This window comes from Telopea speciosissima, chromosome 5, assembly GCF_018873765.1.
Source record: "Telopea speciosissima isolate NSW1024214 ecotype Mountain lineage chromosome 5, Tspe_v1, whole genome shotgun sequence".
Lineage (NCBI taxonomy): Eukaryota > Viridiplantae > Streptophyta > Magnoliopsida > Proteales > Proteaceae > Telopea > Telopea speciosissima.
The window spans coordinates 69,267,818-69,279,177 of NC_057920.1; positions in this window are offsets into that span (position 1 = coordinate 69,267,818).

Here is an 11,360-nt window from a genome sequence, read left to right on the forward strand (position 1 = left end):
CCTTCTTGGCGATTTCAGTTGAGAATCCATGAAAGATGGATTGGTTTCAAAGAGAACACACCCATAACGGAGACAAAGGAGAAGAACTGGATCACAGTGAGGATCAGGTCGATTTGTTTGAAGAAGAATGATGAGATGAAATGTTGAGTAAAAAATTAATTAAATAAAAAAAGTTGAAGAAAAAAATCGAATAGAGTAGAAAACAGGGAGTAAAGAATAGTGCAGAAGAGTATATAGAGGCTAATTAGGACACACTACAAAAGGAGACCCTGGGACATTGAAATCAAGGTAGTTGTTTAGTTTCAAGCTCTTGGTTATATGTTATTGGAGCTTTTGGTTTTTAGTGCAATTTGAGCTTGTAATGACTCTGGTTTTCAATGATTCTTCTTTCAACCAAAAAAAAAAAAAGGTAGTTTTTTAGTTTCAAGCTCTTGGTTATATGTTATTGGAGCTTTTGGTTTTTAGTGCAATTTGAGCTCCATAGGCGCAACGGTTAAGTTGAGTTATTGCAACCTCCGGGATGCGGGTTCGAAACATGGAAACAGTCTCTTTGTGAAGTGGGGATAAGGCTACGTACATTTGCCCCTCCCAGATCCTGCAGTAGTGGGAGCCTCGTGCACTGAGACTTTTTTTTTTGAGCTGCATAGGATGAATTTTAATTGTTGTATTGCAACATGTGTTTGTAATAGTTGGTTTCTTCATATTCAATTCTTGATGTGAGAGTATGATTTGAACATTCCTAGTTCCTCGTTTTTGTGGTTTAAATAGCTCGAAATCATTAAATACGCATTAGACTCTTGTTAATTTGGTTCAGCTTTAAAGGAATTTAGAATTGTTCTATTTAGTTGGGGTGGACTTGGGTGTCTACAGGACCTGAAAATCAGAAATGAAGGCTTATTAATCTCAATTCTTCCCCACCAGTAGTATCTGTCAACAGGTCTGATTTGAATTGGATCACCCCTGCTCCAATTCAAATAAAGGGTTATAACCAGGTACGAGTCTACTTTTTCAGGCTCTTAGTACAGGTGGCTTAGATCATTAGAGTCACTTCTCTTTGGCAATTTTTGCAGGAAGTGGTGGCCATCAGACTCAAGTGAGCATCTTTGCTCCGGTACGTCGAGCTTTTGCCATTGCACTAAGCAACGGCTCCTCTTGATCCTAACCAGTAGTCTAACAAATCACTCTTTCATAGTGATATTCAATTTTGGTCTGAGGCAATGGAAACCTATAGAATTGATTAAGAGGCAACAGAAAACAACAGGAATTCTTTGAAAAATTCTGAAACCAGATTAAGCCCTAGCTCAGATGGACATACTGAGTGGAGCCAAGGGTGGCCTGATTAATAGTTGTCAAGGCATTGCCTCACATCCAAGCCCCCTCCAACGCTTGGGTCGCCTAAACACTGTGACAACCATGATCCTTGCTGTTTTAGACTTTTAGTTGATCTGATTTGTTAGACCTATAGACCACTCCAATCAACCCAATGTGATTTGTGGTAAATTTCTTAATAGCTGAAATAGTATTTGAGTTAGCGGCAAAGAGATTTTGAAACACAAAAGAAGAGCCCAGGATAGAAGAGAACGGATAAAGATTTGTAGAATGGGGAAACAAATCAGAAAACTGAAAAGAAGAACATGAAAATTTGTTGGGTAATATCACAGAACCCAATTTTCTTATTTAGATTCAAACTCTTACTTTTCTAAAAGACAACTTAAACCAGTAACTAATTAGGATCCACTCTTGTAAATAAACCCACCAACACCTAAATATGCCCCCTAACTGAATCTTTATATTTTACAAAAGGTTAATCTGTTTGTAACTGAGGTGGTTACAATAGATTTTGTAACCTCTCTTTCCTAACCCTAGTCTCCCTCTTTTGAGCAATTTAAAATCAGGGAGAAGATAGATATTTCACTTTTGCTTTGGTTTAGGCTTAGCTTGGATAAAGACTCAACTTGAGCCAAAGCCACAAAAACATGGGTGGCTTAACTGAAGCCACAACTTCATGTCTTCTTCTCAACAGAAGCTTTTGCTGTGCGACGAACCAGACAGGTGTAAATCTAATGATGGATATCCAACCAAAATGAGGCTCACAGCAGTGGGGAGGGTGAAGTTTGCAAATCCGTGAATAAAGGATCTAGAGGGGTTCATCAGTCTTACCATGTCCGCAGAACTCTAGTTGGGTTTCAGATGAAAACCCTCTGATTCCTCTGAATGAGGTAAACTCAGCAGTGAACGAACTCAAGCTTCTTCTCTCTATTAATCAAACTCATGAAAGATATTGTTTCCCAGGATAAAAAAATGCTACGAAGACAACTGAAGAAAAAAAAAGTACGCATCAAAGATAAATGCATAACTACACATTGGGAAAGGAAGGGTGAGAAAGAATAGAGAGAGCAGATGCAGAACACCATTCTCTTGCGCTTTCGCTGCCGCTTCCGGTAGGCCTCATCATTCGCGTGAACGATATCCATGTAAATGTATATCTACAATAATACCTTTTTTAAATTAGGACAAAACTCAACACACCAAAATCCATAAATAGAAAGGCATCTATGTTGCGGTCCATTTGATGCATATACATATAAATATACAAGACATAGGTATCTTAAAAAGACAAAAATAAACCACATCAGGTTCAAGAATATCTGGCTCAACCTGACGTGGACTAAGTTGCACCACTGGATCCAAGATTCCCACAAAAACCAAAATAGAGACATGACATACACAAGACTTACATATCTACCGATGAACTAAGCCCACACTGAACAGCTAAGCAACTATAACTACTATCCATTCTATTATGAGTAACCTTTCAGCGCACAAACAACAAATATTAGTCACAGATTTCAACTCTCAATCAGGATCGGATTTGGATTTGTCTAGTGGTTTTCCCCAATTTCTGAAGGTAACAAATTAAAGTGTCATGGTTAGAAAAACATAAGAAAATAAAACGAGTCTCAAGGGTCAAATCGGTTTTGACACCCACATTTAATGGGTCCTACTAATTCATAATCTTATTTTAACCCTTATGGGAACATAATATGGACCATCAAAAAAAGAAAGGAAGGTGCTTGATTGAACTTTTAGGACGCTGACCCTTCGAGTGACTTGTGAGTCTAGGTGTATTCAACCCTGTGATATATATCTAGTACTCTACAACTCCTTTTATAACTCTTCATAATTGAGGAGATGATCCAATCTTAGATGTTGAATGTGATCTAGATCGATCAGCATTCTGCACTAAGAGGGCCATGATGACTGGAACCCTACAGCACATGTGTCTCAAAGAACTTTAGTGGTCAACTATATGTCATGAAACATAATAAACAAGTTGTATTGAGGAAGAGAGAGGTGATGATGGGTTGTTACAAGTTACAACCATGAATATGGTGCATATGAAAAGGAAACAAGCAAGAAAGAAAAGCAACCCATAGTGATGATGCCTTTGATGGCTGGTGAGATTATGGCTTCTAAACTAACCTCTCTCTCTCTCTCTCTCTCCCTTTTTATCCTGTCATCAACTTTTAGAAAAGTTGTTAACTAATGTCGATCATCATGCCTGTTGATCATGTAAATAATGTGGTAAATGGGGTAATCCTCCACTGTGTGAAATATCTGAAGCACCCTCCCAATGGCATCCACTGGTTGGTTGAAAAGAGCAATATGCAGGTAAAGAAAAGATAAGAATGGATGCAATTAACATCATCTAGCAACAAGAACAAAGACAAGGCCACACGGGTAATATTCACTAGTAAGTATCATTCCTTCCTAGCATGGATGGATTTTGAGGAATTAATAAATACAGTTTCAACTTTCAGCTATTGGTCTCTAGGTATAGGCTCTTCTGTGGCTAGCTAAACGGGAATTACCGTAAAAAGGCTATTTTACCTTTCTAGTTCCTAGAAAGAAAGGTAAATTCCACATGTAAATTTTTTTTTATTGAATCGTTTTATGGTGAAAAACAAATGTAATCCAAGGTAAACATTTATATCATTAAATGGATCTTATTTTACTGGCGTGAAACAAGTAGCAACAAAGTAAATTTTACAGAAAATTGTCATCTAATTTATGGAGAACAGAATTTTTCCCTTATCTTTTGTTTCTAGAGATCGTTTCAGTGAAGAATGCAAAAGATAGAGAGCTGGTTTTTACTTGTTATGACATTGATGTAAAAAGAATAGATGGACCTCTAGAAGCTCTTAGGACTCGGTTCAGGTTCAGGATTCCATCTGGATGGCTTGCAAGCGTACGAAAACATTCTCATCTGTGAAACTGAACCAGCCTCAAGCTCATAAACCAACCACTCCCCCCCCCCCCACCCCGAAAAAAAAAAGTAAAAAGAAAAGAATAGATGGACCCTTTTCAGATATGGTTGGCAGTAAAATATGACTTGAAATAGAACTGAATGGCAAAATGGGAATGCATATATAGCAAATCCCATTTAGTTGGTACAAGGTTTAATTGTATTGAGATAATCTTGCTATTTACTCTTCATAGCTAATTATTTCATCTTTTCAAAAGAATGAGGTAGTGCCTGAAGATAGTTTATCAAACACCGTTCAACTTGTTATCAAACTAAAACCCCTGTTTTTTTCTGTTTCTTTCCCAATTTTGCCCAGGTTTTTTTCCCTCAAGACGGAAAAACAAAAGGATTGCAGGACAAGAGATCGAAGAAAGAACCAATAATGCAACTGGATTGGGGTGAAGAACATGGCTTATTACTCCATTGCAGGAGATTATGCATATAGACATGGAGATAACGTGCATTAAGTTTGATGTAGGACATGCTCTCGCAACTTTGATCACATTTTCTTAAGGAGAGCAAGTAGAGATGAACTAATGGGTAAAGTTATTTTGTGCACAGCATCTGTTCCTTCAACACCATGAAATTAATGACAGACTTTCTTACTTGCCCATATTATTTGCAATTTAATTTAAGTAGACAGCAGTACACATATAAATAGATTGGAAAGGTTGAAGAACAATCTGCATTCCCATGTCAGAGCAGACTCACAAAGAGAAGAAATTTACATGGTGTGAAGGCTGAAAGCTTCACAACACGCAAGGAATGCCAAGTTGTAAGAGAAACAAACAAGAACGAGAAGAAAGAAAAAGCAAAAAAGATATAATTTGCTTGACAGGGGGATTTTAAACCCTAGGCCACTAAACGTAAGAATGCCCTATTTCAGAATAATAATACTAAAAAGAAGAAGAAAGGAAAGGATATAGAGAAGCAGGAATCAGAGAGGGGGTTTTAAACCCTAGGTCACTAAGGCTGTATGAATGCATTATTTCAGAATAATAAGAAAGAGATGAAGGAGATGCAGACCTCAAATGTCGAAGATGAGTTGAAGGAGGCGCAGATGCCTAGCAGATTGTAACGTTAGGCTTAGAAGACGATGGAGATGCAGATCGCTTTTCCCTTCGTTAACAAAGGTAGCAGGCGGTAGAAGATGATGGAGATTGCAGCCTTGCTTCTCTTCTTGGGGAGGAAACACTACTTGCAGGAAGAAGATCCTACAAAATGAACATATTTGAAAAACTATTTTAAGAGAGATAGAGAGAGATAGAGAGCAGAGAGATAGAGAGACGGACAGAGAGAGCAGAGAGAGACGGTCATAGAATGATAGAGAGATTGAGAGCGAGAAAGAGGGAGGAAATACCTGCAAACGATCTTCGAACGAAGCTATTCCAGGTCTCTTCGACGGAGCTCTTCCATGTCTCTTCGAACGCAACTCTTCTAGGTTTCAGATTTTCCCCGATTTTTTTTTTTATTCTCAAGATTCATGCCCTTTTATACCCAATCTCAAAAATTTTGTTTCAATATAGATTTCACCTCATGAGGTGAAATCTCAAGATTTCATTTTTTTTACCCTAAAATGATGGATCTTTAGATTTAGTAAATCCTTGGAAGGTAATTCACTTTTTCAACCAAACGGTTCTTTTAAATCAGATTCATGTATTTAGAAAATTACATCCTAAAGAATTAGGCAACCAAACGCGGTGTTAAAGACTCAGACTCACTTACTCGTTAGTCCTTACGTCTTACTAAATACGGATTTCATCACAATCACAACTTTTTCTGTAACTCTTCATTTCTTCATCTATTTTTGTCTTTACCGCTTCATCTTCTCTGTCTTTTTCTTTCTCTTTATCGCTTCATCTTCTCCGTCTACTGAATATCAAAATCGAACGAGAACCGAATGATATAATCGAATTTAAACTGGATATAGTAATTGGATGTAGTAACTAGATAAGAACAAAATTGTAACCACATTCAAACCGAACCAACTAGGATTGGTTAGAGTATTCAATTCTAGAAACAATCTCAGACTTGGTTCGGATCTGGATCCCACTGTCATTGCTTGGAACCGTATGGGATCTGAACCCCGAATACTCGGTTCCGTACCCAATTGACACCCTTACTACCAGGGTCTCAAAACACGGAATCTGATCGAATCAATCTCAAGAACCCTAAAATCGGTGCTCAAATTGAAAACTCAGCAATTCTAAAGTTGCTTGACATGAATGGGCCATGTCGAATTGGCTGGAATTGCGATTGCGATCGATCATGATTAATTCCAATCTGAATCGGCTGATTCAAATCCCAAAATTTGAAATTGTGGTAACTACACTAATACCTCAAGTTTAGTATATTATGTTTGGGTGACTTGCTTTTCATAATTATTGTGTTGCGTTTTGGGTACTATACCTTCATATTATATTATGTTTGACAACACTCTATTTCCTCGAATAATTATCACCTCCAATTTGCGGGCACCTCCAATTCCTCCAATTCCTCTAATAGGGGGGAGTGAACCCTACCTTGGGCAGTGTTTTTGGGCAGGGGTAGAGTGATCATTCCCGCCCCATGTGAGGAATTGGAGGAATTGGAGGGGATAACGATTCCTATTTCCTCTACTATCTATGGGCAAAGTTGAAATTATGAAAAGAAAGGTACCCTAAACATAACATTTATCACCAAAAAAAACCTATAACATTTATGAAGCGTGAGGTATCTCAAACATAAGGTCGCTCAGGCTGTGTTTGTTGTGCATTATTAGAATGCATTCTATGATGATAAAAAACGTTGCGACTGTTTCTATCGCCTAAGAATGCAACTTGGAAGCATACCAAACACTGCCATAGTTTCTCTAAGAGATAGATACCCCATGTGTAATTTACCCATTAATTTTATGTCCTGGAAGCTGTTACAACCGTGTTTGATATGGAAACAGTAACTAGGGCAGCAGTTTAAAAGAAAAGTTGGCCCAAGAAGGTGCTTTGGTTGTGTCCACTAATGCACAGCCATATCTCAAAAACCAAGAGCAATGACAATGGCAGGAGTTCTGTGAAATAGCAATTGTGAGTAGGAAGAGAATTGTTTCCCTGATCTCCCATACTAGGTGAAGCCATGGCAGCATGCGAGTCTACAGTCTACAGTTCCATCAGAGATTTAAACAGATAATCGAAAATCCGAATTTGATTCGCATCCGTATCTATTTAGGAATATTCGTAATTGGACAGGGAATATCTGAGTCCGATCCGTATCTGATCCGTTTACATCCCTAATCAGAATGTCTCATTAGAGGATAAAAAAATTGATCATCTTGTCCATTAAAACACTTCTCCTGCCCCCTTCCTCTCTTTTTCCCTTCACTCCCTTTTCTGATTGTTTGAGTTTCTTTTCTTCTCTATGTGATGGTTAAGATTGAGTTCTAAGTGGGTTGGGCTGGGAATACCTTTCTATAGGATCAACCATGACCTGCCTGATTTTTGTTTGGGTTTAAGAATGCTGACCAGCCAGACAAAAGGAAAATACTAGGTGTTAGTTGGATTATTTAGTGAAACATTTGGTTGGGTTGATCCATGAGGGTTGAAGAAAACCAACTTGAACCCCGGAATTTAAAAATCGAATTCCCTCGTATCTTTTTTTTTGGTAACTAATTCCCTCGTATCTGACTCGGGTCAATTTAATACAGAAAACCCTAGATGCCTGAAATATAACAATTTCAGCGTCGATCCGAACAAGTCTAGGATCAGAATCGAATCGACAGGGATCTATCCAGATTCTGATTTTGGGTTTTTAAACCCTCTACTTGGAGAACCGTTTATTACCAAGGACAAATGAACAAAAATTAAGAGAAAAAGCATTAACAAAAGAGAAATATGTAGGGGATGATTAATGTTGATGGCCTGGTTTTAGGTATTAGTTTGGTATCAAACTAAAAAAAAATATGGCCAAATGATCTCTATGCTCCAGACACATGGGGTGGGAGAAATGGCCACCCTGTGCCTTTGAGTGACGGGCCCATGTGTTTGGGTGCAGGCTGCGTTACGGCACAAAGAACATCAACCCAAAATATATATATATATAAGTTCTCTGTGCGGGAGTGTGGTCTACGCCAGCACTCCCATGAATTTATCTCTCTTCTTCATATGAAAAGACACATTTGCCCCTTGTTTTGAGAAGAAAAGAGATAGACACAAGATCGAGAGTGCTGCTGTAGCCTACACTCCCGTACAGAAAACTATTTCATCTCATATCTTTGAGAATAAAACCACCCGACACGATAAATATCGACCTAATACCAATACATAAAACCATAATTGATGGGAATGGTGAAGAATGCATAGATGCCATGTGGTAGCAGCAGCAAGAGTGTGGAAGGAGAAGGTCAACTAGGTGGCATAGCTAGCCTTTTAGAAAGAAAGAAGAGGAGATATGATGCTATGAGAAGAAAGGGCTAATTATTATTTTGGGTCAGTGAGTCTTAGTTTGGTGTAGAACCATTACCTTTCTTTTTACTATCATTGCTGCTGAGGAGGTTTGCTTTTCATTCAACTACGAAAATCATTTTTGATTCCCACTACCCTAGTCTACTATATATACCTTCCCTAGCTCCACTTAGAGCTTCCTCTTTTGTTACAAAAACCTAGTGAATGAATAGGTAACTGTTGTTATGATTGTGATTTGAAATTGCACACCCAAATGCTAAGGGGCTTTGCTTAGCATGTGCACACACATGCAACTGTGTACAACACATGTGCATGACCGTCTAAGTACTACGTATACATGCCCTAATATGCATGGCTGTGATCATGGTTTTAGGGATTGATGTGGTATAACGGCACATTAATGGTTGTTGTGAAAAAGATATCATCTATTTAATTAGATCTACTTAATTAAAATAATAATTAAATTATATAAAAAGAAAATTGCACATTGATATCATAGAGAAGATTTTTCTATTCTTTTAATTACAACATAATTTGATTTTAGTTACAAGCATTATTAATCATTTAATCATTGTCGTCACCTATAAGTGAGTATTCAAGATGGTTGTATGATTCTTGTTCCATCATTCCATTCTTTCAAGAGTCATATCTTATGTTAGAAGTACGCAAGTTCAAATCTTCGCTTGCACTTTCAAGCTTCTGTCCCTTTCATTTATTTATTTTTTCTCTCCCTTGTGAACCTTCTATTTGTACCAAGTCACTCTTCACTGCTATTATCATTTAGTCTCTTTAATCTAAATGATCAAACCATCTTTATTATGTTACCCTTAGTTACCCAAAAATAAAAAAAGCTACCCTTACTTCATTAGTTAATTTTCATACCAACAAGACTATCCTGATTGCAGTCTTATGTTTGTGGTTTTATCTTTCTTAAGAGCAATGGTAAGGTTGCTCTATTGTGACCTAGTGGTCGCAGTTCAACTTAGGAAATAGCCTCTCTAGGAAGTAGGGGTATGGATGTACACATAGTACACTCCCAACTCAACGAGAAAACTATAAGCCCTTCCCTAGCGTTCCCTATTTTTAGAGCTTTCAACCACCACCAACACACTTTACCAACCCACCCTTGTTTTTGCTGTCATTTTGCAAGGTTGGACCCTCCAGCTCCCGCCACGGCTAGAGGAGAGCCAGATCCGATCACAATGCTCCCATCTTGCTGCGGCCCAAGACCTGGCCAATACCTCTGAGGCCCATCATATCTTCACTGATGCAACTCTTTCTTCTAACCCTAAGGCTATGAGGTTAGGGTGCTTTATTCTTAATGAGTAGGATCGGCTTCTACTGATAGATGGGACCCACCTGTGAAATGACTAATCCATCCTTGTTTTTATTGTTGTTTTGCGGGGCTGGACCCCCAACTCCCTCCACGGCTGGAGGAAATCCAAGTCAGAAGGGGGAATAATTTTAGTCATGTGATTCAACTTTATGTATGAAGTATTGGGGAGGGAGTATAATTAAAATGACGATCGTGATGTGAACATGATTCTTTGAGTGGAATCTAAGAGAAGGCATCAGTTGGTGAAAGAGATGAAACTAAGATGGCATGTCAAGATATAAAATCTTAGGAGATGCCTTTTGGTGGTGTGTGTGTGTGTGGGGGGGGGGGGGGGAGGGAGATTAATCTAATATATCAAGACTTAATTTATCTAAATCTTAGGTACCCTATGTGTGTAATTAACTCAAAAAAGTAACCTGATATATCAAAAGTGAGGTACCCTAGACATAATTTCTCTAACATTGGTTACCTTATGTATTATTAACTTAAAAAATATTAAAAAATATTAGGAGATCCAACATTAGGGCTACAACAGGGTCGGGTTGGGCTGGGCTTTATAGAACCCTAACACAACCTTGAATCCCTTTAGCTGGGCCAGGCCCGATCCGATCCTGACTCAGGGTCTAAAAAATCCAACCCTCACCTGCCCTCAGGGTCAGGCCAGGCTGACCCTAATTGGCCCTGATCATGGGGAGGATGAAGAAAATGCATGAGCTGAAATGGGCCGAGGAGAAAATTATCAATTTTACGAAAAATGACGCAATAATAAAATGTATTATATTAGTTATTATCTTCATATATAATATATTATATAATAAAATGTGGATGACGTTTAAAGTTTATTATATATATATATATATTATATCAATATATATTTTATAGTATAACTTAAAACAAGGTCGGGTTGGGCCAGGCTAGGCTTAGCCCGAGGTCTCAACCCTGGTCCTACCTGACCCTAACTCAGGGCCAGAAATTTTCAGCCCTGAACCGTCCTCAGGGCCAAATATCTCAATCCAAAACCTCTTCGGGCTCAGGGAGGGCCAAGACAGGTTCAGACCGACAGGACCAAACTTGCACCCCTAATATATGTATTATTGGGGAGGAATTATAATTAAAATGATGATCAATATGTGCACATGATTCTTTGAGTGGAATCTATGAATAGGGATCACTAGGTGAAAGAGATGCAACTAAGAAGAAGCCATGTCAAGAGATACATCTGAAGAGATGCTGTTTTTTAAAAAGAGAAAGGGGGAAGGGGGCGGGGGTGTTTAAGGATTCC